At 37.3% G+C, this 22,958-nt stretch overlaps 1 long non-coding RNA gene across 1 annotated transcript in view; it reads right to left on the bottom strand.

Annotated features, from left to right (window-relative positions):
- LOC105739097 overlaps positions 1-22,958 on the bottom strand; it is a 496,370-nt gene that overhangs the window by 203,480 nt on the left and 269,932 nt on the right. Inside the window, exons 4-5 of the long non-coding RNA XR_001114967.1 lie at positions 3,839-4,072; positions 319-462 (exon numbers count right to left, since the gene is read on the bottom strand). This is a non-coding gene — a long non-coding RNA (uncharacterized LOC105739097). The remainder of the gene's footprint in view (positions 1-318; positions 463-3,838; positions 4,073-22,958) is intronic.

The following is a 22,958-nucleotide window of genomic DNA, read 5'->3' as shown; positions in this document are numbered from 1 at the left end:
TTCTCTATTGCCTCTAATCAATACTATCAGGAGTGCTCTTCTCGGTTAGTCTTACCGTGTCAAATACACATCAGACAATCCTTGCGCAAATAAGGCAACTCTTCCTACTCTTCCAGGGGACTCTTGCTTATCTTCTCAACTGGTGTTAGTTTGTGGGCAGGGATAAGACAAACATTTAAAAAGACCACAATATAGGAAAACAGTAAATAAAGAGCTCAAGAAAAGATACAATCGAAGGATTTCTCTATGTTCATACTAGTATGAATGATATGTTTAATATGACGAGAAAACTAATTATTATTCACATGTACTACATACGCTCAGTATGACTTGCATTTGTAGTCAACATCAGTGAGGCCCAGTAGCAATTCCTGAGTCAATGGAAGCCAGTATTCACAGGTGGCATTGTGAATGATAAATAGGTTGGATGATGGTTGGATGATGCAGCATTATGAATAAACCCTGCATTAAATAAGTGGAATTAGGGAACTAGATAGGCAAGTTGTTCTATGTTTTTTTAGGCAAGTAGATTTTGAAGAGCTATGACATTGTGAGTAATAATAGCATTACGTTTTCCTCATGGTAGAAAATATAAAATCAGCAAGAGATGTCACATTTAACAGTAAAATATACAGAGAGATGGCTCCTAGTCCTGAAGAGGAAAAGAAGGTGCCTGGACACTATGAGTAATCTTCAAGTGCATTGATTAGGCAATAAAACAATATATGAGTGCCCTTTCTCCACACGTTCATGATTTGATCTTCATTGATAAATCACTGTATCTTAATTGGGCCCATACATTCTGTATTATAATTTAAAATCAAATTGTTGGTATTGACAGAGTCCCCACTACACACACACACACACACACACACACACACACACACACACACAATGATTCAGGAGGTTTAAATCCACCTTTTCTCTATAGGCAACCATACTCATACTCCAAAATAATTGGAAAAGGCAACCAATGCAGCAAAAGAGAGGATAACGCATTTGATTTTTGCATGCCAGGGAAGCATATGTTCCCAGTGTAAAAGGAGAAAATCAAGTACAGTATTTATTGACCAATAAAGGTAAGCTTTTTTTGTGAGGGAAACTGAATTATCTTTTACCAGCAAACTATGTTTAATATCACAGAAGATAAATCTTAGGCTTAAAAATAGGAGGCAGGCTGCATAGATGCACCCAACCATGTGGATAATTACAACAGAGAGTTATACCTGTTAACCTGGTAGTTTGGACCAATGCTCCACAGAAAGTTAAAAGAAGCACAGTTTCTGCTTGGAGGTTTGTTCTCTGGGTCAAGTGGTATTTGATTATTAGGTCTCACTAGCTGTTGAATAGCATTACAGAAGCCACTATTTAGTGATGTGGTGTTAAATTTATTCTTCCAGTATCATTACATGGCTATGCACAAGTTATGTATCACCTTTGAGCTTCGATGAAGTGATGAGTAAACTGATGCCTGGAGAACTGGGGAGTAATTATGCAGGCAGAGAATGAGGGTGTGGTTGGCCTAGAGAAAAACTTTAACTTTCTCAAGAGAAGAAAGCATATGCTCTTTTGGAGGGAATGAAAGCATGTATATTTGTTTGAATGTACTTGAGGGTATGATAAGAGAGAAGCTAGGGCTCATCTGCCAAATGCAGATAGTAGTAGCACTAGCAGATCTGAATAGTGGCATATAGTCTTGTGCTAGTGCTTATTAGGCATTGAAGACTTTTATATCCAGACAGTTAAAAAATCTTTAAAGTCATACTTCTTAAGTGCTCTGAAAATAGGAGCATAAGAAAACCCAGGTGGTAAAATACTTAGTCACAGATATTATTTTGGATTCTTCCCCCATTCTAAAATCCCAGAGATATTGAGAGGCTTATTTGATGCCTGAAAATCTGGTGCAGAATTGATCAAAATAATATTTAAAAGGTTTTCTTTAATTCAAATAGTATCTGTTTATTGTTCTGAGCCAAACTGAGCCTAGATATCTTTGGATATCTTTCAGAGACTCCCAAGTTCTCCATAGTCCTTCCATCTGAATTCCTGTGGGAAAAGGGCACTGATAGACAACTGCAGCTATCTTTCTAACACCTATCCTCTTTCCCCTTAAAGTGGGAGCCTTTTTACTTCTCAGACCACCTAGGCCTCCATATTTCTGAGCCTCAGAGCTCCTTCTCTGACACTTCTACTCTTTTTGAAAGAAGATATTATGATCTAATCCACAAGACCCAACGTTTAATTGCCCTCAAAGGAGGAAAGTTGGGGGACAGAGAAAAAAATGTAGCTTAATTTATCTTATGTTTCTAAAGCAGGAAAAATAAAGCACAGGATAGAATTGGAGATCACTATGTTAAGTGAAATAGGCCAGGCATAGAAAGACAAACATCACATGCTGTCACTTATTTATGGGATTTATAAACAAAAACAATTGAACTTCTGGAGATAGAGAGTAGAAGGATGGTTACCATAGGCCGGGAAGGGGTGTGGAGAGTTGTGGGGGAGGGGGAAATGGCTAATGGGTACAAAATCAGAAATAATGAATAAGATCTAGTATTTGATAGCACAACAGGGTAACTATAACCAATAATAAATTAATTGTACATTTCTAAATAACCAAAAGAGTACAAGTTAACATCTATTTTTAAAGTACTCGAAAACTATCAGATAATTGCCATCTCCAGCCGCCTCATCCCTAATATTCATTCAAACACCAACTCTTGCAGAATCCACTCCCTTAGTGTGTTCCACCTCGTCCCACCTCCTTCCAGCTTCCTTGCCAACATCCAAGGCCAGGTTGTCATCTGCCCTCAGGTGAGTAACTTCTACAGCCTGGCAAATGGCCTTCTCCTCCACTGTTGCTCTTCTGGGATCCTGTCTCCATATCAAAATGAAAGCTATTTTTCCAGAATAGGAATCTGCACATGTTCACCCCACTGCTAAAAATCATCTGCCCCTTATCCTTCAGATGAAGTCCAATTGCCTTTTCTTGATGCAGGTCTACAATTCTCCCCCTGGCTTCTCTCCTGTCATTCCCTCAAGTACATTCAAACAAATATACATGCTTTCATTCCTTCCAAAAGAGCATATCCTTTCTTCTCTTGAGAAAGTTAAAGTTGTTCTCTAGGCCAACCATACCCTCATTCTCTGCCTGCGTAATTACTCCCCAGTTCTCCAGGCATCAGCTCACTCATCACTTCATCGAAGAGAATTTTTCTGGAATGGTCAGTGGGCTGTGTGTCATGCCAGTCATTCTGTAATGCTACATATTCTTTTCACATTTCATAATTATTTGTTTGTTGCTAATCTTCATTAAAGTGTAAATGTTATAAAGAAAGGGACCATTCTGTCTTGTTTGCTTAGTCTGGTGCCTAATGTCGTGAGTGTTGAATGAATATCCATTAGATGAATGCATGAAGGAACAAGTAGTGGAATGCCTGACAGCCTAATTATGACCTTGCAGGTGTTATGAGCAATATTCAAATTTAAATCTATTTTAACTTGCTTATTTCTTTCAATTGTGCTCAATTTCAGAGCTAAACTACCCCATAAAGGCTTAAATTTTCAGTCAAGAAAAAACAAAACACACTTACATATGTTACATAGTATTTTAAAATTTATTTTGAATTAATTGTGGAGTAAGTATTTTTTCAGCCAGTGACCCTATTTGACCTTATGACTCGCTATGTCGAAAACAATGAATATAAAACTGGAGACCTATAAGCAGCCTGTTTGTACGAAAATAATGCCATTGATCAGACAATGCAAACAGTGGAAAAAATCTGGAGTAAGTTTGTTATTAGCAGCCTGAGAAACCAAATTCAAAAAAGTGACTTACGATTATGGAGTTAACACAGTGCCCAAGCGTGTTGTTGTTGTTGAGACATAGTTTCTTTCTTGTCACCAGGCAGGAGTCAATGGCATGGTCTTGGCTCACTGCAACCTCTGCCTCCCAGGTACAAGCGATTCTCCTGCTTCAGACTCCCGAATAGCTGGGATTACAGCTATCTGCCACCACGCCTGGTTAACTGCAAGACTTTTGATCCAGCAATCCTTCTCCTTGAGATGTAACCTAAAGTAATTATTCAATTGTGAAAAATAAAGCAGGATTTCCTGTTCATAGCAACATTAGCTATAAGTGTAAGGGAAATATTTTATCAATTTAATTTTCCACCATGATTGTGCAGGACTTTTAATATGAATTGACTGATTTAGCAAGAACTTCAAGTGAATTAAAATTCTGAAATTAAATCAATAAATTTTAACAAAGTAAGCAGTAAGAGTGCTTCCCAAAATGTCATGTGCAGACCTCTTATTTCAGAAGCACTCGTTTGTTAAATTATAATAAAGTAAGCATTAAAATAAGAATGCTTCACAGAATGTCATCTGCAGACCTCCTATTTCAGAAGTACCTGTTTGTTAAATATGCAAATTCTTGGATCCTAATCCACAACTATTGAAACAGAATCTCTAGAGGTGGAAATTTAGAAATATGCTTTTCTAAATGTGTAACACATTGTCCTTAATATGTAATTTTATGTAAAAACTAAAACTATTTTAGAATAATGTGAACACAAATACCATAGAAAACAAATCAAATAAAATAAAGACTTTTGGCTCTACTCTTCACAAATGTATGAATGGAATTAACAACCTTGATATTTTTAATCCAATCTGTAGCAAGCCTAGACCAAAATATCCTGAAATTGAGAATCAGAAAATATGGGTCCTACTCAGCACTTAATCACTTACATTTAAAGTGTTTACTTAATCTCTGAGACCCAGGAGCCACAGGTGCAAAATAGAGGAAATAGACTCACCTCACCTGTCATGAGATGATGTATAAGAAATTTATAGATGTGATAGGACGGAGGAACCACAGGCTCTCAGGTCAGATAGACCTGTGCTTGGGTACTAGTTCTGTCATTTAATAGCTATGTGATTTTGGGTAAATTACAACATATTTTCTAAGTCTGTTTATTCATCTATAAGATAGATTCAATAGTATCTACTTTACAAACTTATATGAATAATTACATGAGACAATGTGAGTAAAGCTACTTTTTGGATGCTAGTTATCATCTCTCTGAAAACAAAAGGAACTTTATCCTCAGCCTTGCCACTACCTAGGTTAGATTCAAACATAGAAACAAAAAGTTCAGATTTATTTTACACTAATGATCCTAGGCTTCCCAATTACATAATATTAGACATTCATTTTGATTACCTGTCTCCCAAATTTTAAAGCCTGTAAAGAAGAAAATGATCAGCCCAACACAGTGGCTCACACCTATAATCCCAGCACTTTGGGAGGCCGAGGCAGGCAGATCACGAGGTCAGGAGTTTGAGACCAGCCTGACCAACATAGTGAAACCCCGTCTCTACTAAAAATACAAAAGATTAGCTGGACGTGGTGGTGGGTGCCTGTAATCCCAGCTATTCAGGAGGCTGAGGCAGAAGAATCATTGTTTGAACCCGGGAGGCGGGAGTTGCAGTAAGCTGAGATCGCACCATTGCACTCCAGCCTGGGCGACAAGAGCAAAACTGTGTCTCAAAAAGAAAACAAAAAAAGAAGAAAATGATCTTTATTTTTTCCCTTGATGTTCACTTATTTTCAAATTCTTTCTATAGTGATTTTCCCTTTGAAAAGCCTGCATCATGACTTTCTTTAAAAAACATATGTCATGAACAAAATATGTCTTTCATAGGATATTCTTGAGCTAAATTTAACTACCTGGCAGGAAGTTGTGCTCTAATTTGTAAATAAGATGACAAAGAGCAAGGGCATAGCACCTGTGGGCATGCCTTCCAAATAATAATTGTGAATCCTAACTGATCGAAAGTAAAGCAACAGAGTATGGCCATAATATCACCTACCTACACTTTTCTTCCTTCATGCAAAAGCTCTTGGTTTGTCCACTGTTCAAGTGGAGCATGACTAAAACCCTATCACACAGTTAATAAGACATTCATTGCAGAACTCTTCAGTAGATTGCTTCTCATACCCACTGTTTTTATTTTATTTTATTTTATCTTATTTTATTTTATTTTATTTTTGAGGCAGAGTCTCGCTCTGTCGCCCAGTCTAGAGTGCAGTGGCGCGATCTCAGCTCACTGCAAGCTCCACCTCCCAGGTTCACACCATTCTCCTGCCTCAGCCTCCTGAGTAACTGGGACTACAAGTGCCCGCCACCACACCTGGCTAATTTTTTGTATTTTTAGCAGAGACAGGGTTTCACCATGTTACCCAGGATGGTCTCGATCTCCTGACCTCATGATCTGCCCACCTCGGCCTCCCAAAGTGCTGGGATTAGAGGCATGAGCCACCGCGCCCAGCCTGTACCCACTGTTTTTAAACAAACCATGTGAGAAAAGGCTTTACATGCTCAAGGTGATTCCCCAAGAGGCTACAAAGAGAAGGACCACCTTTTGTTCAAATGGACTTTGAAATGTCACCTAGAAACTGAAAGTGTTCAGAGAGGGGACAAAATCTACCCAAGATTAAACAAATCTTTTCAAAAGACTTGCAGCTCATATGTTTCATTCCTTTAATGTGTCGATTTAACAAATACTTATTCAGTGTCCACATGTCTACATTGAGCAAGACAGAGTCCCTTTTGTAAAACTTATACTCTAGATAATTCTTTTTTGTGCACTGATCTCTACTTTGAAGAAAATATATAGGATGTCATCACAGAGAGTAAAATGGACAGGTAGGATAATATCTCAGAATGGTTGATCAGGAAAAGTTTGTTGGAAAAAAACTCTGCTTGAGCTGAAACCCAAATTTTGAGGAAAGAAAAATAGCTATGTAAGGATCTAAAGAAAAAAACATCCGGAGCAGCAGAGAACTCAACTGCAAAGGTCCTGAGGCAGGAATAGAATGAAGACTAATGTGAAGGGGGAGTGGGGTAACAGAAATCACACAAATATCACTGCTTCAAAATGATATAAGCCCTCATTCATTGCTGGTGGAAATGCAAAATAATGTAGCCACTTTGGAACACAGTTTGCCACTTTCTTTAAAAACTAAACAGACTCTTACCATATGATTCATCAATCATACTGCTTGATGCTTACCCAAAAGACATAAAAAGTATGTCTACACAAAAACTTGGTCATGGATGTGTATAGCAACTTCATTCATAATTGCCAAACTCAGAAGCAATCAAGACATCTTTCAGTAGGTGAATGGATAAATAAACTGGCGTGGGTGAAATATTATTCAGCACTAAAAAAGAAATAAGCTATCAAGCCATGACAAGACATGAAGAAAATTTAAGTGCATATATTATTAAGTGAAAGAAACCAATATGAAAAGGCTGCATGCCATATAATTCCCACTATATGACATTCCAGAAAATGCAAAACTATGGAGACAATAGAAAGGTCAGTTGTTGCCACAGGTTGGAGGAGAGGGAGGAATGAATAGGCAGAGCATAGAAGATTTTGAGGGCAATGAAATCATTCTGTATGATACTACAGTGGTGGATACATGTAATCTATACATTTATCAAAACCCATAGAATGTGCAGCACCAAGACTGAACTTTAATGTAAGCTATGAACTTTGGATGTAATGATGTGTCAATGTAGGTTCATCAGTTGTAACAAATGCACCACTCTGGTGCAGGATGTTGGTGGTAGGAGGACTGTGTCTATGTGGTAGAAGTTTGAGGGGCATGTGTGTCAGGAGATACATAAGAATTAATTGCACTTTTCATTTAATTTTCCTTTGAATCTAAAAATGCTCTAAAAATAAAGGCTACTAAAAGGGGAAATAATTAAGAGCACCCGGTTGATAATGCTAGTGTTGTAATCCCCACCTAGGGTGATATGAGCTGCCTAAATCACACAGTTGGGAAGTGTTTAGCTGGAATTAGAGCTAAAGGTCTTTGACTTCTGAACCACTTCTGTTTCTAAAAAGAAAACAATCTATGCCAGAAAATTAATGGCATTTTCTAGTGAGAGGAAGATTCTCATTCCCTACTGAACTATTCAAGAGGTCACTGCTGAACTATTCAAGAGGTCATGAGTGGTAATAGATTAATAACTTAACATTCTTGTTGTCACAGAAACATGGAAAATCTGGAAGCCAGAGTTAATTTTAAAAAGAGGGAAGACAATGGGATTATTGCAGAGATTTAAAATCCTATCTCATTTTATTTTCATATAAAAAAGGAGAGCTCTATTTCCCACCCTGCTTTGTAGTTTAGTGGGACCATGTGACTAACAGCATGAAATAAGGAAGTCAGACATGCTACTTACAGCTCGTAGTGCTTAAAACTTATTTTGTAAAATATCAGGCTGTTTCTCTTCTTTTGACTATTGCAAAATGGATTTATCTCTGAGATATTTTAAACACTAAGTTAACATCTGACTTAATTTTGCAGATAAGATCACTAGCTGTCATTATATATAATCAATATTTAATCCTGTGAAAATCTCTGAAGCCCTAGTAGATTAGCAAAGCCATTATATGGAAGATACCTGGACCTCTAAATCACAATGAGAAAATCCATCCACTAAACCCCTCATCAGACTATGATAGGAATGAATATTAAAACTTAATGGCCAGCTGGGCTCGGTGGCTCACGCCTGTAATCCCAGCATTTTGGGAGGCCGAGGCAGGAGGATCACGAGGTCAGGAGATCGACACCATCCTAGCTAACACGGTGAAACTCCATCTCTACTAAAATTACAAAAAATTAGCCAAGTGTGGTGGTGGGCACCTGTAGTCCCAGCTACTCGGGAGGCTGAGGCAGGAGAATGGTGTGAACCCGGGAGGCGGAGCTTGCAGTGAGCCAAGATCGTGCCGCTGCACTCCAGAGTGGGCAACAGAGTGAGACTCCATTTCAAAAAACAAAAAAACTTAATAAGGTAAACCATGGAGATCTTGGGTTTTGTTAGAGCATTAGAGCAGTTAGTTTATCACAAAAGGATGTTGGTTTACTGTATATCTTGCTGACTGCAAATTAAAAGATGCCGATTTGGGTTCTCTGCTGGATGGTCAACTGTGTATTTATTTTTCATTTGAATTATTAGGCTAGCTAAGGTGACACATAGATTTCTTTAAATGGATTATATAATTCAGTGCTTACTACTGAGCTTTCACATAAATATGCAAGACATGTATTCACCGTCCTTGCTTTGCTCTAAAGACATACCTAAGACTGGGTAATTTATTTAAAAAAAAAAAAGTTTTAATTGGCTCACAGTTCTGCAGCCTGTACAGGAAGCACAGCACCAGAATCTGCTCTGGGGAGGCCTCAGAAAGCTTCCAGTGATGGTGGAAGGCAAAGACGGAGCAGGTGTCTCACATGGCAGGAGCAGGAGGAAGAAAGATTGGAGCGGGGAGGTGTCACGCACTTAAAGAACCAGATCTTGCTAGTAGTACCCACTCACTACTGCAAGTACAGCATCGTGCGATGAGAGATTCGCCTCCACAACAAAAACACCTCCTTTCTGGCCCCACCTCCAACACTGGGGATTACATTTCAACATGAGATTTCAGCAGGGACATCCAAATATATCAACTTAACACTGAACTAAATAGAACTCATTGAATTAAATACATGAGAAATTTGCCCAAGCTCTTGAGGGCCATGTGGAAAGTGAAAGCACAGACGTAGGATTTAGTTTCAACATTGCCCTGTTTGACTTTGTATGAATTAGTAACTTCACAGGGTGGAACTGGACTAATGCAGCAATGAGACTTGTAGCTCTAAAACAAATATATAATGGAAATCCAAGCATCCTTTATTCTGCTCTAAAAACCTTCATTTCCTTCAGTTTGCCAATACTTCTAAAAATACTTTGCATTCAAATTTTAAACCACTCTAAGTAACTATTATTTCCATCTTGTGTATGAGCCAAATTATATGACATAGACATCAGTTTGCCTCTTCAGGTCACGGTTACTTCATTATCATAGTAAATGCAGAAGGCTCTGACTTTCTCTTAGTAGCTTCTCTTGAGATTTATTACAGGAGGTATTTTTTAGAATAAGTCCCTTAACATCTGCCTAAATTTAGTAGATGTGATCATTAGCAGTCATTATATCTAATCAACATCTCATCCTCATTAAAATAATACATTAATAGGATAAAATGGAAGTAAAAACATAAAAATGCGAAATATTCATTTGCCTTGAATAAACATTCAGCAGCAGAAAATTTGCGGACTTCTAAAACCTGACTCTAAAATAATATATATACCCTGTCAATTTTAAGCCCTGCCCTGAGTTTTCCATTAGTAGCCTTTACCTTCCACGACAAATGGGTGCATTGAGTCCCAACTAAAACACAATCACACAGTATGCATCCAGCTATTCATGTGTGGAATTAAATTGCATTAAACTGTTTGTGCTAGGTCAAGAAAATTAATATTCTGTGAAGGATAAAGTTAATTATTTCAGCCTTTAACGAACTGCTTATACTTTATTCCTGGTGACTTCTATATGTGGAAATTAGCTAATTTATTGCTGTTCGGTCAATATTTTCAAGAGTGTAATTCACCCCAGTTCCTAGGATCTATGTATTGCTTGGTTTGTGTAATGCTTTGTTATACGTAGATAACAACTCCCAATATCTCAACAACTTGAATACTCTGAAATTTTCAGTTGACACTGAGATTGTCTTACTGATGTTTATGACATTTCTTCACCAATGCCATAGGTGGAAATGAACACATTACATAAATACTTGCAGAAATCATCACTTTGCCCCATTTCTTCCCAATATTATGTAACATCTGACTTGTAAGCTCAAAGAAAGTATATCTCATCCTCATCACCACTGCATGTGGGTGTCCCTTTTCCCCATTCTTCTTTCTCAGAATCTTTCTTCAAGTTCCTTCTACACAGCTCCCATTCTACTTACATTTTATTTTACAAACCATATTTATTTTCTCAGGTCTTCTATAAATGCCTCTGCCTTTCATCTTTTAAAGGAGGACGCTATCATACATGGTATTTTTCCAGTTATAGAAAGGTTAAGAAAAGATCAGACTTCTATGAGGTTGTAAAATGCAGACTGCTCTGCCCACATTCCACTAAAAATTATGTATTAACTACAAGGGAAGTGGTCTTAATTTTGGCCATATACAATTTAAAAGTACTTTATTCACCTACACTTTCACATAACTGAAACTTTCATTTAAATTTAATGATTTTAGTGCCATTAAATCATTGTTTTAAACATTCAGTGGAAAATGTTCCTGAAATGAACTTCAAAAATCCTGATATTACTATGCAGGGATGTGGGATACAGTAAGAATCAAACACATTGACACTTATGACCACAAATTAATACCCAATCTCCTAAACATGCTAAACATCAATCTTTTCATCAATTAAATAAAGAAATTGGAGTAAAATGCTCTAAAGCCTCTTAAGATTTAAAATTAGCAAATGCTGACCATGAGTTTACCTTTCATCAACGTCACAGACATATTACAAAGACAAATTTTTGGAACCATACTTGCTGCATGTTAAACACCTGCACATGAAACTTGAATTCTATATTCAACAATCCTATAAGGTAACATTATCATTCAAGCCTAATGGATTATTTGTTATATGTGCCTCATTGACCACTGGTTTTAGTTGGACCTCCAAAATATTGCCTCTACCTTTGCAACTCCCTGGTTGTAACACTGGGTGGACAGAAGAAGAATCTGGTCCCCAGGCCATAAGTAAACAAGCCTTTCGGAATTATGTTGAAGGTAAGAACAGATAAACTGTGAATTTAGGAAATTAATGTGTGAATTTTAGGGTCTTTGTAACCCATTTGGAACTTGTTTTGAAATAGTTATTTGGTAACGAGGCAGAGCCCATTAGCTTTTGCTTCTTAAAGGTCACCCCCAAATTTAGTGGCTAAAGCAACAATAAATTCTTATTTTTCACAAGTCTGAGAATTCACTGAATGGTTATTCTGATCTGGACTAGTTCATTTGGTGCTGTTTGGTCCTGCATGACTTCATTCACAAGTCTGGGACCTCAGCCAGTAAAGTCTGTTTGGCTGGCATAGCTGAGGTTACTTTCTCCACACAGCCTCTTCTCCTCTAGCTTAAGTTTCCCTACATGAAGATCGGATGGTTATGAGAAAGATAAGACTAATGCATAAAATACTTCTTAGACCTCTGGTTGTTTCACATTTGCTTCTGATCCATTGAACCAGATCAGGCCATGTGAACAGGACCAGATTCAAGGAGTGGAGAAAGTGATTTGATCTAATTTTTTATGTGTATAAATTTATGGGACCCAGTGTAATTTTGTTACATGCATACATTATGTAGCAGTAAAGTCAAGGCTATTAGAGTATCCATCACCCTAATTATGTATATTGTACTCATTAAGTAATTTCTCATCACCCATCCCCTTCCTACCCCCTCAACCACCTGAGTCTTCATTGCTTATCATTCCATACTCTGTGTCTATATGTACACATTATTCAGCTCCCACATTAAGTGAGAACATGCAATATTTATCTTTGCATCTGACTTGTTTAAATAATGGCTGATGTTGCAGATAATGGCCCATGTTACATTAAGATAAGGGTCATTGTTCCACCCATGTTGCAGCAAAAGACATCATTTCATTCATTTTATGACTGAATGGTATTTCATTTTGCATATATAATACATTTTCTTTATATAATTATCCATAAATGTACACAAAGATAATCCATATCTTTGCAATTGTGGATAGTACTGCAATGAACATACACGTGCAGGTGTCTTTTTGGTAGAATGATTTATTTTTTTGGATATATACCCAGTACTGGGATTGCTGAGTCAAATGGTAGTTTTGTTTTAAGTTCTTTGAGAAATCTCCAAACTGCTTTCCATGGTGGCTGAACTAATTTGCATGCCAAACACATAAGCATTTCCTTTTCTTTCCAGCCTCACCAGCATCTGTTATTTTTTGACTTTTTAATAATGGCCACTCTGTCTAGGGTAAGATGACATCTCATTGTAGTTTTAATTTATATTTATCTGATTATTAGGGATGTTGAACATTTTTTCATATACTTGCCAGCTATTTATATGTCTTCTTATGAGAAACATCTATTCATATCCCATGCCCACTTTTTCCCAAAAAAGATATGTAGGCATTAAAAAAACCTAGCTCCAAACATCACCTGGCCAGAATTTGTTCACATTCCTCCCACATGCGAAATGTGCTTTTTCCCATTCTAAGACCTAAAACAGACTTTTCTCATTACTTCATCAGATTGAAATCCAAGGTCTAATCAAAATTAAGTCCAAATGTGGATAAGTCTCTGTATTTGCTACCCTTTGAGTATAATTCCTCTCATCCAGAGACTTTAAACTATGAAAGATGAGTTCTATAACACACACCAAATGAGCATACTATGGTGAGGTGGTGATAGACAACTGACAATAGATACAGTCATTTAAAAAGAAATACATAACATGCCTATATCAATCACTGGTCTATAGAATTTCTGAAATGCACCTGGGCACACATTATGAGATCACTCTGTTCTGTGAGCAGAAAATAATGCTTGAGCTGGGCCCAGTTCTGCTTTGTGGCAGTGTCAGTCTAGCCCATTGGTCTCCAAGGATTTGGGCTACAGCTTCTAACATTGTATTCCTTCACATAAGAAATGTCCCGTGCTTGATGTCAAGTAGCTTTCTTGGCCTGAGTCATTCCATTAGCAACTAAGAGCCCAGAGGCCTTCTTTTAATTTGAGATATCTCAGTCCCTTTAAGGCTAAAATACTACAACCCCCCTTAAAACTTCATGGGTTTTCTATCTATCAGATTATATTCCACTCCATTAAACAAAAACTAAGCCTAAAATACTTTCTGAGACACTTGTTAGACTTGCTCATACTTTTATTGGGGATTAGTCTTGAAATCTTTAGAAATCTTTTCTTTCACTGAAGAATTTCCTTTCATTATAAAGGTCTCAAAGTCTTATAGCCCCTCTTAATCTGATATTCTTCCTGAGATTATGTCATCTACAAAAGGATGAAGAAACTGTAGAAGGTACAAGAGAAGCAAGAATGACCATTTTTCTCATGGGCTTAGGTGTAAGAGTAGCTGAGATATGATGATTACAGGGGAAAGTAATGACTCTGGAACTGAGAAATCTTCTATGAGGGAGAAGTAATTATGCATAATATACAAAATATAAAGTTTCCTCTGATTAAGAACAATTTTCATACGTACATAATGTTAAGTAGACCTTGGCTTGTGTTAGAGAGTATGTAGAAATAACTGATTTATTTTGTCATTCATAAGAAATTACCTTGGCCAGGTGTGGTGGCTCATGCCTGTAATCCTAGCAATTTTGGAGGCTGAAGTGAGAGGACTGCTTGAGCCCAGGAGATTGAGGCTGTTTGAGTTGCACCACAGCACTCCAGCCTGAGAAACAGAGCAGGATTCTCTCTTAAAAAAAAAATTACCGTGGCAAGTAGTCTCCTTTTTCATCTAGAAGGATGTCTTCAAATACAATAGACTAAGAGAATGTTATATTTTGTGACTTGAGGACACTGGGAGACAAAGCTGTATTTATCTCCTTCACATGCACACCAATACATTTCTCCACATTCTCATTAAATATTTAATTGCATTACCATGGATTCAATACTTGTATTTAAATTTACGTAACACATCTTAAAAAGTAACATATCTTAAAATATAATACTAGCATGAGGGGTGACATGACAAATGAGGGTACCCTTTTTTTGTAATATTTAGAAAATGCAGCTTGATCTTTTTGCCTCAAATTGTGATCTACAAACCAAAAGCATTAGTAACTTAGTAAAAACATACTCTCTGACTCAAACCCAGATCTACTGAATCAGATTATGTATTTTGACAACATCCTCAGGAGTTTTATGTACATAAAAATTTGAGATACACTACCCTGAATACTGAAAAACGTAATACCAGATACCTAATGTGTAGTACCTGCTTCAGAGGAGTTTATTGTTCAAAGGAGACAATATGCAAGTAAACCAATAGTTATCTTATTGTGCGATTTGTGAAGGATCAATATTAATTCCTTTATTGAACCCAGGTTTTGGTGGAAGGCAAGTGTGGGGGAAATACTATTTAAATTGTTACTCATGCTTATTATGCAGCAAAAGAGAAAGTATGATTACGGGGCTCCCTCTGGGTGTGATGAAAATGTTCTAAAGTTGACTGTTGTGATAACTGCACATCTATGAATATACTAAAAACCACTGAATTGTACCCTTTGGGTAAATTGTATGGTATGTGAATTATATTGCAATAAAACCCATTTTAAAAATGAAAAAAAAAGTATGAGAAAGAAAGAATACAGACACAAGTATGTGGATAAGAAAAAGACAGAGAGCTACAAAATCATGCAGTTATTTCCATCAACAAGAGGGAGATTTCATATTGGGGGGAGATATATATGCATTAAAAATCCTAACAAACTAACGATAAGTCTACTGATCTGCTCCAACTGACCATGAGATGTATGAGGAAAAAAAAAGTTTATCTTTGAAATCCAATGAGATCTGTTTTCTTCTTAGTGGCAACTGCTGACAGATAAAGCACATAGGTGAAGATGGAACTAAGGACCTTGAAACAAACAAACAAAAAATGACATTCCAGCATTCACTTCACAGAACAAGAAGGCATGAGGTGACCAGAAAAAGAAATAGAATGCACTCTGAACAAAGACTTCCTTCCTACTCACCCCTTGTTAAGAATTCTTAGCTGTTCACAGAGAAACTAGGGATTCAAATCAGAATTGACTATCTTGTAGTTCATTGGATGAACACAGGCATAATACATAAAATGAAAAAATTATAATCATTTCTTCATTCACAGGGAAGATACAGTCACTCTTAGTATATCGATGATAGGTAGATAGATGATAGATAGATAGATAGATAGATAGATAGATAGATAGATAGACAGACAGACATATAATATTCATGCAGCATATAGCTAATTCATATCACTATACACCAAAGTGCACTTCTTGAATACTAGAGGCAAGATTCTAATATACAAATTAATAGAGAGAAGATTGGTTATACAGTCTCTCTGAAAGACAGAAACTTAGCCAGGATTATTTCATGTAACACCAGATCTGACTGAATTTTCTGGGAAATTTTATGTTGTCTGAACCTAGTACTACTCTCATGGGTATCATATTCACAATTCCCAAACAGTTGCTTATCATTTACAAAAATTATGCTCATCATGATTCTTAGGTCATTTTGCCAATGTTATGTAACTCTCTTCCTGAAGCATCTTGTTTTTCTTCTCCCTATATCTCCCAGCATCAGTGGGTGTAGGAAACACAAGCATATGCTTGGAGCACATAATTCAGTACACCACCTACCAACACTGATTCTTTAGAGAGGAAATCAGAATGTATTAAAATGTAGGTTGGCCTATTGCCCAAGACATGTTTTTTGTGCTGTATAAATTCTTTTAAGCACTGGCCATGTGCCAGAACCTATTTCCTTGGCTGGGAAAACTGAGTTTGAAACTCTGTGTGTGTGTGTGTGTGTGTGTGTGTGTGTGTGTGTGTGTGTGTGTGTGTGAAATACATTCATGTAAATAGAGATCTTTTATTTTTCTACTTGTCTTAGCCTACTTTTAGTATAAGTATTTATCTTGACTCTTATGTAAGAAGTCTTAGTTATTGTGAGAATGACAGCATCTGCGTTTCCCCCCTTTTCCCATAACAGATTCCTAAAATAACCTAAGAAAATCATGCATCAGTATATGATATGGATAATATAGAGAGTAATGGAGATCTACTCTTTTATCCACTTTGTATTTCTGGTATTCAGCTCTTTACATTTGTAATAGAAACTACTGCATTTATCTTACAGGATTGTTCTAAAACTAAATGAAATTACACATATGAAGAATGGAGCATCATGTCTTTCTCAGACCCTGCATTGAAAAAAATGTTGGTTCCTTCTACTGCTCCTTCCTTGCCCAGAGAATGAGGCATTTCAGAGGTACAGGGAAGTTCAAAGAGGGTCTGGAATTTCTTCTGCTGCTGTAGACATAGTGTCCCATGAAACCTGGGAGATCCAAGTTCTACCTATTCATTTGCTTAAGCTAAAGGTTTTGTGTGCCATGTACCACTCTGAGTACTGAAGACACAAGTGTAGAGCAATTCTTTTTCTCTTAGTACATGGTTAAGGTTTCTAAAACCATCATTATTTTGTTGGAGTGTGATACACATCCTTTCACATACCTCACCAGGCATGCTGGGCATTAGTTTCTTGCTAGAATTAAACTCTGTCCCACATCTCAATGTGCTTAGTGGAGACTATGAAACTGCAATCTGATTTTTGTAAGCCTTTTCTTTTAATATCTGCACACTGACTGCTATATTACAGAACACTGAACATTACAGCTTTAACAATAATAAAGTTGAAAATTATACGACAGAATTTGAATTAATCTCAGGCAGATTCTTTTTAAGACTGTCAGTCTTTTCTTGATTCCTTCATGATCTCGTCAAGGAAAGATGGTATTGAGTGACCAGATACCTCCAAAATGATTTCCCTCTGATGTTCTCTTCCTAAACTGCTGACTTAAAATATATGTTAAGTAAATTTTCTGAACTTTGAGTTATGGTAGCAAATAAAACTATCAATGTAAAAATTAGAGAAGTATATTTTCTCCAAACTGAAATATATATGCTTTAGATTTTTGAGGTTTTATATTTAAAAACAATAACTTATAAATTTCCATTGTATACATTAGAAGAAAAAGTGATATATCTCAGGAAAAATAACAAAGGATATAGTACTGCACCTACTAAATTCTAATTATTTTTCTGCACAGGAAAAAGTTACATGTTTAACATACAGCCAGTATCAAAGCTGGCTATTAAACTCTTTCAGATTCATCCCATACAATTATAGTCTCTCAACCACCTTCTAGGAATCCATAGACAATGTATCCTCATCAGCTGCCTACCCTAGTCACTTGACTTCATTACATCTCCCAGTAACTTTACTAAGTACACTAGAGTTTAACAGTTTATTTCATTTGCAATTACCTTATCATTTTTCTTTCTCACCTTTTCAATGTTTTGCCCCCTCTTTTTTTTTTTCCATTTTAAGAGGCACTTTAACTTTTTCTTGGGCCAGACTTCCTAGGTATTTCTCCTAGTAGCTTTTCTTATTGTAACAGAACTCTGTTGCAGAGTTGTTTTGTAGGCCAAAATAGAGCAGTCTATATAGAGGTAACAAGCAACTTTATAATTTCAGAGGCTTACTGCAACAAAATCTGATCACTCACTCCTGCTACCTATCTATCATGAGCCACTGTAGTCACTGAAAAGCTCCAGTCGAAAGCAGCTTAATTTTAAGCTGTTTTCAAGATCAGTGTGAAAATGAAACAGGCATGCCACAAAGCACTCACCCAGTTTACGTTTTCACCCTGAAATGACACATTACAGCTGCTTATATTTCCTCAGCTAAAACAAGTTATATGGCATGCCTAATTTAAATGGGTCAAATAAATGCAATTCTGTGCTCTGGACGAGGATATCTAATTATTTGTGAATGTCTAGTACTTTTACAGTGATGAAATGATGCACTCTGAAATCAGGTAATATGGACTCAAAACTTCTTTGCAATACTTTTTATCTTTGTGATCTTATATTACCAAAATCTTCCATGCCTCAATTTCTCCATACACAAAGAAAGACTAAATAAGAATATCTACCTAAAAAGTAATTGTGAGAATTCAGTGATATAACACAATATTTGACTTAAAATGGGTTTGATAAATATCAGTTATTCCTGTTAATACATTCCCAGACCATAGCCATGGAAGACTTACATGTCTCATAACCCCATAAATATATACACCTGCTCTATACCCACAAAAATTTGTTTTAAAAAGTGAAAAAATAGATTAATTCTAAAATATTGTAAAATATTTCCTAATATAATTTTGTTCTTTAGTTAAAGATAACTACAAAATTAATGAAAGAAATTCATCCTATAGCCTGGTCATTTGCTTGTCATTAGTGAGTATGAATTTTTAAAAAGGTATATAATTTGGGAATGTTTCTCATTTTATTCTGAATTCAAAGGCAATTTCATAGATAATATATCCTTTGTCTGCAATTATATTTCCTAGAGAAGAAAATATTGAGAGAATGGATTATTACCATTCCAAACTCAAATTAATCCTGGCATTCATTATAACTATTGAATATGATGCCATCATAGTTCATATTTGACAGGAAAGTGTAGAAGACAATACATTTTTGTCAAGAGTAGACAAAAGTACTGTCAAAGTTATCAATTTGAAACTAAGAGCAAAAGGTCTTGACGTGATTATCTCCTAATTAAATATTCCTGTCTGTTGAGTACTAGAATAAAGTACACAGTTGGAGGTCTGAGCCCACAGCTAATGGCCATGTCCCATTCAGAGAGCAATATCATTCTCTCTTGCATTTTAAAAACCAGCTTTAGATACTTTTCTTACTTGTGAAAATATTAGATCTTTCTCCAATTACCTCTAAGAACAATTAGGAACAAAGAACTCAGTTATGACAGTTACTTGAATGTCTAGTGCATGAACTTTTTGAACAATAAGTCTTCTTACTTTAAATTGAATCAAGAAACAAAATGCTACAGTTCTTGTAGTGGGTGCAGCACACTGAGTGTGAGCCAAAGCAGGGCGAGGCATTGACTCATCTGGGAAGAGCAAGGGGCAAGGGAATTCCCTTTCCTAGTCAAAGAAAGGGGTGACAGACGGCATCTGGAAAATTGCATCACTCCCACCCTAATACTGCACTTTACCAATGGTCTTAGCAAAGGGCACACCAGGAGATTATATCTCACACCTGGCTCAGAGGGTCCTATGCCCATGGAGCCTCGCTCATTGCTAGCACAGCAGTCTGAAATCAAACTGCAAGGCGGCAGCGAGGCTAGGGAAAGGGTGCCCGCCATTGCCGAGGCTTGAGTAGGTAAACAAAGCAGCCTGGAAGCTCGAACTGGGTGGAGCCCACCGCAGCTCAAGGAGGCCTGCCTGCCTGCCTCTGTACACTCCACCTCTGGGGGCAGGGCATTGCCAAACAAAAGGCAGGAGAATCCTCTGCAGACTTAAATGTCCCTGTCTGACAGCTTTGAAGAGAGCAGTGGTTCTCCCAGCACGCAGCTGGAGATCTGAGAATGGACAGACTGCCTCCTCAACTGGGTCCCTAACCCCTGAGTAGCCTAACTGGGAGGCATCTCCCAGTAGGGGCAGACTGACACCTCACATGGCCGGGTACTCGTCTGAGACAAAACTTTCAGAGGAACGATCAGGCAGCAACATTTGTAGTTCACCAATATCCGCTGTTCTGCAGCCTCCGCTGTTCTGCAGCCTCCACTGCTGATACCCATGCAAAACAGGGTCTGTAGTGGACTTCCAGCAAACTCCAACAGACCTGCAGGTGAGGGTCCGTACTGTTAGAAGGAAAACTAACAAACAGAAAGGACGTCCACACCAAAACCCCATCTGTACGACACCATCATCAAAGACCAAAGGTAGATAAAATCACAAAGATGGGGAAAAAACAGAGTAGAAAAACTGGAAACTCTAAAAATCAGAGTGCCTCTCCTCCTCCAAAGCAACGCAGCTCCTCACCAGCAACGGAACAAAGCTGGACGGAGAATGACTTTGACGAGTTGAGAGAAGAACGCTTCAGATGATCAAACTACTCCAAGCTAAAGGAGGAAGTTCGAACCCATGGCAAAGAAGTTAAAAACCTTGAAAAATGATTAGACGAATGGCTAACTAGAATAACCAATGCAGAGAAGACCTTAAAGGACCTGATGGAGCTGAAAACCATGGCACGAGAATGACGTGACGAATGCACAAGCCTCAGTAGCCCATTAGATGAACTGGAAGAAAGGGTGGTATCAGTGATGGAAGATCAAATGAATGAAATGAAGCATGAAGAGAAGTTTAGAGAAAAAAGAATAAAAAGAAACGAACAAAGCCTCCAATACATACGGGACTATGTGAAAAGACCAAATCTACATCTGATTGGTGTACCTGAAACTGACGGGGAGAATGGAACCAAGTTGGAAAACACTCTGCAGGATATTATCCAGGAGAACTTCCCCAATCTAGCAAGTTAGGCCAACATTCAAATTCAGGAACTACAGAGAACGCCACAAAAATACTCCTCAAGAAGAGCAACTCCAAGACACATAATTGTCAGATTCACCAAAGTTGAAATGAAGTAAAAATGTTAAGGGCAGCCAGAGAGAAAGGTCAGGTTACCCACAAAGGGAAGCCCATCAGACTAACAGCGGATCTCTTGGCAGAAACTCTACAAGCCAGAAGAGAGTGGGGGCCAATATTCAGCTTCTTAAAGAAAAGAATTTTCAACCCAGAATTTCATATGCAGCCAAACTAAGCTTCACAAGTGAAGGAGAAATAAAATCCTTTACAGACAAGCAAATGCTGAGAGATTTTGTCACCATCAGGCCTGCCCTACAAGAGCTCATGAAGGAAGCACTAAACATGGAAAGGAACAACTGGTACCAGACACTGCAAAAACATACCAAATTGTAAAGACCATCGAGGCTAGGAAGAAACTGTATCAACTAATGAGCAAAAGAACCAGCTAACATCATAATGACAGGATCAAATTCACACATAACAATAGGCTAAATGCTCCAGTTAAAAAACACACTGTCAAACTGGATAAAGGGTCAAGACCCATCAGTGTATTGTATTCAGGAAACCCATCTCACGTGCAGAGACACACATAGTCTCAAAATAAAGGGATGGAGGAAGATCTACGAAGCAAATGGAAAACAAAAAAAGGCAAGGGTTGCAATCCTAGTCTCAGATAAAACAGACTTTAAACCAACAAAGATCAAAAGAGACAAAGAAGACCATTACATAATGGTAAAGGGATCCATTCAACAAGAAGAGCTACCTATCCTAAATACATATGCACCCAATACGGGAGCACCCAGATTCAAAAAGCAAGTCCTTAGAGACTTACAAAGAGACTTAGACTCCCACACAATAATAATGGGAGACTATAATACCCCACTGTCAACATTAGACAGATCAACGAGACAGAAAGTTAACAAGGATATCCAGGAATTGAACTCAGCTCTGCACCAAGTGGACCTAATAGACATCTACAGAACTCTCTACCCCAAATCAACAGAATGTACATTCTTCTCAGCACCACACCGCACTTATTCCAAAACTGACCACATAGTTGGAAGTAAAGCACTCCTCAGCAAATGTAAAAGAACAGAAATTATAACAAACTGTCTCTCAGACCACAGTGCAATCAAACTAGAACTCAGGATTAAGAAACTCACTCAAAACCACTCAAATACATGGAAACTGAACAACCTGCTCCTGAATGACTACTGGGAATATAACGAAATGAAGACAGAAATAAAGATGTTCTTTGAAACCAACGAGAATAAAGACACAACATACCAGAATCTCTGGGACACATTCAAAGCAGTGTGTAGAGGGAAATTTATGGCATTAAATGCCCACAACAGAAAGCAGGAAAGATCTAAAATTGACAACGTAACATCACAATTAAAAGAACTAGAGAAGCAAGAGCAAACACATTCAAAAGCTAGCAGAAGGCAAGAAATAACTAAGATCAGAGCAGAACTGAAGGAGACAGAGACTCAAAAAACCCTTAAAAAAATCAATGAATCCAGGAGCTGGTTTTTTGAAAAGATCAAAAAAATTGATAGACTGCTAGCAAGACTAATAAAGAAGAAAAGAAAGAAGAATCAAATAGACGCAATAAAAAATGATAAAGGGGATAGATATCACCACCAATCCCACGGAAATACAAACTACCATCAGAGAATACTATAAATACCTCTATGCAAATAAACTAGAAAATGTAGAAGAAATGGATAAATTCCTCGACACATACACCCTCCCAAGACTAACCCAGGAAGAAGTTGAATCTCT

Source organism: Nomascus leucogenys, chromosome 15 (assembly GCF_006542625.1).
Source record: "Nomascus leucogenys isolate Asia chromosome 15, Asia_NLE_v1, whole genome shotgun sequence".
Lineage (NCBI taxonomy): Eukaryota > Metazoa > Chordata > Mammalia > Primates > Hylobatidae > Nomascus > Nomascus leucogenys.
The sequence above is the reverse complement of the archived record's forward strand: the minus strand, read 5'-3'. Positions and strand labels throughout refer to the sequence as shown.